Genomic DNA, 8,119 nt, shown 5'->3' on the forward strand with positions numbered 1-8,119 from the left:
CATTAGACTTATTTCAACCTTACATTCCAAAGTAAGTCCTATTAGTTCCATTTACAGACAAGAAAATTCGGGTTAAGAAACATTTAACAGGGGCTGGAGCGATAGCACAATAGGTAGGTCATTTGCCTTGCACACAACTGACCCGAGTTCGATTCCCAGCATCCCATATGGTCCCCCGAGCACTGCCAGGAGTAATTCCTGAGTGCAGAGCCAGCAAGAACCCCTGAGCATCGCCAGGTATGACCCAAAAAAGCTAAAAAAAGTTTAATAGAGGCTGGAGCAATAACAGCAGGTAAGAGCATTTGCCTTGCATGCGACCGACCCAGGTTCAATTCTCAGCATCCCATAGGGTCCCCCGAGCACCACCAGGAGTGATTCCTGAGTGCAGAGCCAGGAGTAATCCCTGTGAACTTCAGGATGTGACCCAAAAAGCAAAAAAAACCAAAAAATTTAACAACTAAAGTCACAAAACTATAAAATTTCTAGGAATTCCAAATCTGTTCGACTCTAAAATCCTATCCTGTTCAGTGTGTCGAGATTCGTAAATGAGGACCTGAACTTGGCTGTGGTAGGGAAGGATTTTAAGATGAGAAATAATCGTGTTAAAAGTCTTTTTTTTAATTTTTTGCTTTTGGGGTCACACCCAGAGATGCACAGGAGTTACTCCTGGCTCTGCAGTCAGGAATCACCCCTGGCAGTGCTCAGGGGACCATATGGGATGCTGGGTATCGAACTCGGGTTGGCCGCATGCAAGGCAAACGCCCTACCCGCTGTGCTATTGCTCCAGCCCCGTGTTAAAAGTCTTAATGACAAAGGAAAGTATCTTTTTTTTTAATTTTTTTTTATTAGTGAAACACCATGAGGTACAGTTGTAGATTTACAATTTTTTGTGCTTGGGTTTGATTATACAATGATCAGATACCCATCCCTCCACCAGTGCCCATTTTCCACCACCATGGATAATATCCCCCCACCCCCATCCCCCTATACCCCCCTGCCTCTGTGGCAGAGCAATCCCCTGTGTTCTCTCTCTCCTTTTGGGTGTTGTGGTCTGCAAAAGAGGCATTGAGTGGCAAACATGTTCAGTCCATAGTCCACTAGGAAAGTATCTTTTTTAATAAGTGTATTTAAAAAAAAAAAGACAACTTTTTTGGTTCATAATAGGGTTGTTTCAGGCCTACAACATTCCAGCTCCAATCCCACCACCAATGTCCCCAGGTTCCCTGCTACCCCCAGCCTGCCCCCTTGGTAGGCATATAACACATTTATTTCATATTACTTGGTCCAATAAAACTTAGGGCGTTTGCCTTGCACACAGCCAACATGGCTGACCCGAGTTCAATTCCTCCGCCCCTCTCAGAGACCCTGGCAAGTTACCGAGAGTGTCTCGCCCGCACGGCAGAGCCTGGCAAGCTTCCCATGGCGTACTCGATATGCCAGACACAGTAACAACAAAGTCTCCAATGGAGACTTACTGGGCCCGCTCCAGCAATATAAAATTTAACAGAAAATAAATCAGTACAAGTAAATTTGTGATGACTAACTGCTCTATTTTTTAACTTTAGTAGAGGACATTGCACCTGTAGGGAGTGACATAATAGTGCCATATGATGGGAAAATTCTGTTACCATGCTTCTTGCAAAACTGATTTCAAGGCTATGAATTCCCTAAGCTGTTGCTTGTCCATGAATCTCGATGCAGTTCCTTCAAATCTGAATGATACTCTAACTGGATAGAGTGTTCTTGGGGAGGTGGTTATTTTGTCAAGTTTTTCTACATCCTTCCATATTCTTCTGGCTCCTGGTGTCTCATTTGATAGATCGGCTGTACCTCTTACAAGCTTTCCCTTCTATGGAAGTTTCCTTTTTTGATCTCGCTGCGTTCAATATTTTGTCTCTGTCTTTGGATTTTGTCATTGCGAGTATGGTGTGTCTGGCATTTTCCCAGTTGGGTCTATTTTCACAGGGACCCTTCTGAATCCTGTTACCTAGAATCCTCAACTCTGCGGTCTGAGGATTTCCTGGTGGTGTTTATATCTCTCTCTCTTTTTTTTTTTTGTAGGAGTACTGCTATTTATTCAGCCACTGATTAGCTGATTGAATTGTGCATGAACTCCACCTTACTTTTTTTTTTCATTTTTTTATAATTTTATTTATTGAATCACCATGAGAGCAGTTACAAAGCTTTTGGGTCTAAGTCTCAGTCATACAATGAAACACCCGTACCTTCACCAGTGCCCATTCTCCACCCCCAACAACCCCAGTATACCCCCATCCCACACCCTCCCCACCTGTGGGGCAGATGATTTCCACATTCCTCTCTCTCTACTTTGATCACATTCAATATTTCTACACCAGACCCACGATTATTATTTGAGATTTTACCCCAACACTCAGATGTGCTGAAAAGGCAACAATAGACAATTTGTGTTCTACTGCTGGTTATGAATAACATATGGCTGTAGTAGGGCCATGTGATTTTGAAATTCCGAAATTTTAACACTTAAATCTGAAGGGATTTCTGCCAAAAGTCACTGGGTTTCAAGATTTGCTCCTGAGTCTCTGGGATCATGGCTGTTGAGCTGCTTGATCAGGAGCCAGAGAGGCCATTCATAGGTGATGACTTGGGGTCTCGTTGGGGTGGGAAGGACAGGCCCGGCTCTACCCCCATCCCATGAGGCCCAACAACTTTCGTCACTGCGGGCCCAAGCTTGACTGTCCAGTGGCCTCTGGAGGATGGTGGCCACCGAGCCGCCACAGGGAAACAGGCGGAGGGACAGCACCCTTTCCCCCCTGGGGTGGCCCGGCGACAGTAACCTACTGCAGGGTCCGGACAAATTTCTGCCAAAAGCTGCTGGGTTTCAAGATTTGTTTCTGAGTCTCTGGGATCAAGGCCGTTAAGCAGCTTGATCAGGAGCCAGAGAGGCCATTCGTGGGCGATGACTTGGGGTCTCGTTGGGGAGGGGAGGACAGGTGTTTATATCTTTAGTGGTTCTGTGTTTGCTTATTGAGCTCGGTGGGCTTCTACATGTTTTCCCCATTGATCTTCTAACGTTCTCGCTGTGCTGGAGTTAGTCTGTGCAGTTACCCTTGGAAGATGCTGACAGATGAGGCCGAACAGATTGCTCTCTGTTCTCCTTCCACCAAAGAATGACAAGGAGAATAACTGTGAGCAGTGTGTAATATGTTGGCAAGATTCGTCGCTTCCAGAGCTGTGGGGTGGGCCCTTGTGAGCACCGGTTGGGTGTGGAGGCTGCTGGGACCCACCCAGTGGGGAGGGTGCTGCCTCCCGCTCTGGACCAGGCCCAGTGATCCAGTGATGTCAGCCGGAAGCAGCCTCGCCGGCCTGGTGCAGCCACAGGCAGAAGGCCAGGACACAGAGTCGCGGGATGGGAAGTGGTATGTGTGTTTACCGGCGTCAGCTTTATAACTGTCCTTTTACTGCATCTCAGAAGGACTCTGGTTTGTAAATAAAGTCAGATTTTGAAATAAAATGCCAAATGGGGATAGAGGTAATAAATTATTAGTGGAAGTACCAAAACTATTCTTAGCCACAGAAATTTCCCCATTTGACTTGAATTTCCCAAGGGGTTCATTTTTTTTCTCATCAGAAAGTGATGCCAACTGAGAAAAAAAGGAATCTTTCGCACTACAATACCGTGTTTGTTTGTACTCTATAGTATACTATATAAGTTAGATATAGTATATACACTATAGGGTATATACACGTGCTCATATGTATATGTGTGACTATGTGTGTGAATATAATGAAAAGGTAAAGTACTATAAACATACAACCCCACTAAGATGGGATCACAAAGAAATAGACAATCTTTGTTTTATTGGGGGGAGAGTATACCCAGGTACCCAGTGGTGCCCAGGGCTTACTCCTGATTCTGTGCTCAGGGATCGCTCCTGGTGCGGTTCAGGGGTGCTGGGGACCAAACCCAGATTGGCCGCATGCTAGACAAGCTTCTTACCTCTGTACTATCTCTCAGGCCCAGAAATAAACCATATTAGCAGATAGATTGTGAGCAAGGAGGCTGAATCAGAAATCAAATATCCAACGAGAGAAAATTTCTCGAGCCAGATGGCTTCCCTGTGAAGTAAATTTGTGATGAAATCAGTCTAAATATTTAGAAGGGTTAGCGCCAGACTTTCTCGTACTCTTTTGGAAATAGAAGATAAGGAAATCCGGCATTATCCTTGATGAACTAAACCAAAAAGGGACATTCAAGAAAAGAAAATGATGGGCCAGCATCCCTGAGGTTTCCGGATGCAAAATCTTACAGCCAACCAAGTTTGGCATATGAAGGGATCATACTCCGTCACCAAGTGGGATTCCATAAGGATGACGTTCACCTGCCTCTCGATAAATATGATGTGCCACGTTAACAAAAGGATAAAGGCCACGGTAGAGCGCCGGAACAGGCGGTCAGGCACTTGCCTGGCAGGTGGCCATGTCTCTGTGATGGCCCCAGAGTCCCATGACTGCAGGTATCATTACTATCATTACTACAGGTGATCACTCAGAGCACCGCGTGGTGTGACCCAGAACCCCCTCCCGAATCATGTTAGAATAATGTTGATGTTATCATGGACAAATTATGCTGATCTCCATAATACCCTCCAATGATATTGATAGTCAACACTATATTTTATTTATTTATTTATTTATGCCAAAGTGTCGAAAATCAGATGGGCTGGTCACGTAATGAGATTTAAAGACGACCGCTGGACTAGAGCCGTTACCGACTGGATTCCACGGGATGTCAAGAGACCGCGTGGCCGCCCACCTTCCAGATGGTCAGACTTCTTCATCAAGATCATGAGCGATCGGTTTGAGGCCCTTCATGTTCCCGGAGTGAACAGATGCCATTGGGCTACACTAGCACGCGACAGGGACAAATGGAGACGTTACTGGCGCCCGCTCGAGCAAATCGACGACTAACGGGAAGTTAAGTGATTAAGTGATTAAGTGATTTATTTATTTATTTGCTTTTTGGGTCACACCTGGCAATGCACAGGGGTTACTCCTGGCTCTGCGCTCAGGAATTACCCTTGGCGGTGCTCAGGGGACCCAATGGGATGCTGGGAATCGAACCCAGGTCGGCCGCGTGCAAGGGAAACACCCTACCCGCTGTGCTATTGCTCCAGTCCCAACACTATATTTTAAAGTGCTCCCACAACTAACTAGGAATAGAAGAGAATTTACTCATCTCCTGACATATTAACACCCGCACTGTAAAATGTGTTAATCAGTCACAGTCACATGTCAGCCAGCATTGGCTTAGAAGTTGTTTGATTTGGGGCCAGAGCGATTGTGCAGCGGGGAGGGCGTTTGCCTTGCACTCAGCCGACCTGGGTTCGATTCCCAGCATCCCATAGGGTCCCCCAAGCACCAGCAGGAGTAATTCCTGAATGCAGAGCCAGGAGGAACCCCTGAGCATCACTGGGTGTGACCCAAAAAAGCAAAAAATAAAAAAGAAGTGGTGGGGTTTGCTCCTGACTTCTTGCTTAGAAGAAGCTCTTCAGAATAGTCTCACAAGGATCCTGGCTCATAACAAGGAATCTATTTTCTAGCTGTACCAATATCAGAGAGGCCAGTATTTGAGCTGAAAACCCCCCTTCTGCTTTGTCCCTTCCTAATCTTGTGTTGGCCAATATATTATTCTCCAAATTTAACCACCTGCTTCATCCTAGAGAAAGCATCTATCTTCACGCCCTTTCTTAGATAAGTACCTTTTCCATTTATTTAATTTATTTTTTTTTTCTCTTTGGGTCCCACCCGGGGATGCTCAGGGCTGACTCCTGGCTCTGCGCTCAGGGATCACTCCTGGCAGTGCTCAGGGGACCCTATGGGATGCCGGGGATCGAACCTGGGTCGGCCACATGCAAGGCAAATGCCCTCCCCACTGTACTATCACTCCAGCATTTTCCATTTGCTATCAAATGCCACCATATTGATCCATGTTGTAGCACCCACCACATTCTAAGCTTATCGTTCCTTTACATGTGCTATAGCTCCGGCCCCTGCTAACAGGTTTTATTGTTGAGATTAAGTCTATTATCCTTTGGTGACTGCCCTGCGGTACTGTGTTTGCTGAAGCAGAGGCGCGTTTCACCCAGAAAGTGGAATCACATCCACTTTATTCAGGCTCGCCTATAGCCTGAAGCTGCTTGTATAATCCAGATGACTCACCGTGACCACGTCCAAACTGGGGACGAGTCGCATGTTGCCTGTGGTTTGAACTTCCCAGGAACTTCCTTGACACCCTGTGGGCCCCGAGTGGCTTCCCCTGTGAGTCTTGTGTAATGTAAGTCCTGCCCCAAACTGCATCCTTGATAACGAAGCGAGTCCAGCATTCAATTGGGAGCAAGAATGAGACATCCATCTGAGATGACCTCGATGCTGACGCACCTGCCCAGTTATTCTTTGAGCGCTGGTCAGCTAGTAAGAGCGGGCCTCCTCGAACCTCTGTGCCGGGCTTGGTAAATATACCTGATAGTATTTGTGTCTCTGAATAATGGCAGGCCTCAAAGGGCGTTAAACTGTTCATCTCTGTCTGTTATTATATATTATCAGTGCCCTGACCACTGTGGGAGTTCTGATAAAAGTCTATGGAAAGAGAGAATGGGCGAATGTATCACAGAATATATCACAGGGCACCCAGGGGTGCTCAAGGCTGGTAGCCCTGACTCTGCACTCCGGGATCTCTCCTGGCAGGGTTCTGGGGACACATGGGGTGCTGGGGATCGAACCCAGGTCGGCCGTGTGAAAGTCCCTCCCGCTGTGCTATCCCGCACTGAGCCTCTTTGAATCAGTTATCACCCACACTTCGAATCACTTTTCCAAGCTATTGTGGGCTTTCCCATCACTCACATGTTCCGTTGTGTGTTCCCGAATGATCGAATGCCTGTTGTGGGGGTCTTGTGGGTCGGGGAAGGCGCTGTCTTCTCTGGCCTTGCTCCTGCGACAGACCCAGCTCTGTGGTCACCTTTCATTCTAACTGAGAAATACAGAACTTGAATTTACGCGCGTGAATGTGAGACCCGCAGAATATGAGATTCTGATACTCTGCAGAAGCATGTTCGGAGAATGAAGGAAGAGGAACTGAATGGGGACAGGATGAGTGCTGGCCTCCAGGTTATAGCCAGGAGAAGCTGTCCCTGCAGCAGCCCTGAGCCAGGGACAGCCGTTCCCAAAGCAGCACTGAGCAAGCGGTGAGGTAGGAGCGGTCATCGAAGAACTGTGTTTGGTGGACAGTTTCTTGTTCCACTGTGACATCGGATGTCATAAAGCCATAGCACGTCAATCTCTAATGACTGCCCTCCACTAAGAACTCGTCCAGGCAGCGTCTCTGTGGGGCTGGGCCATCTCCAATGCCCCGGTCCCCCTCCCGACCTCTGATCACGCCACGGCCTGAATCCAATGGCCTCAGCTCATGAGTGAGTTCCCTTGACATCTGGGTGAAGACTAACATTCTGGCTCCCCCAGCCTCCCAGGGCTTCTCCTCCACTTCCCTCTCTGGCCTCATCCTCAGGCACCCTTTGGAAGTCTCCCAGATTTCCTCTGGAGCAGGGGTCTGTTGCGTTAGTTCCTCTGAGATTGCAGAACGTCTCTGGAGGAGGTTGGAGTACCAGGCCCTTACTGTTCTGTAGAAAGTAACTAACAGTGAAGACCCGAAGAGCTTGATGGGTGCTCTAGAAATTCCTTGCCACATTGCAGGGAGGAAGGGAATAGTAGCACTGTGGTACTGTCCTCCCGTTGTTCATCGATTTGCTCAAGCAAGCACCAGTAACGTCTCCATTGTGAGACTTGCTGTGACTGTTTTTGGCACATTGAATACGCCATGGGGAGCTTGCCAGGCTCTGCCGTGCGGGCGGGATACTCTTGGTAGCTTGCCAGGCTCTCTGAGAGGGACGGAGGAATCGAACCCGGGTTGGCCACGTGCAAGGCAAACACCCTACCCGCTGTGCTATCACTCCAGCCCAAGCAAATACTAGCAAAGATTATAAGGAAACAACCTAAATGTTGTTTCAGCGATATCCTAAATTTCAATAAAAATTTTAAATTCAAAATCACAATCCAGGGGCTGGAGTGATAGCACAGCGGGCAG

This window comes from Sorex fumeus, unplaced genomic scaffold (genome assembly GCF_029834395.1).
Source record: "Sorex fumeus unplaced genomic scaffold, SorFum_2.1 ptg000164l, whole genome shotgun sequence".
Lineage (NCBI taxonomy): Eukaryota > Metazoa > Chordata > Mammalia > Eulipotyphla > Soricidae > Sorex > Sorex fumeus.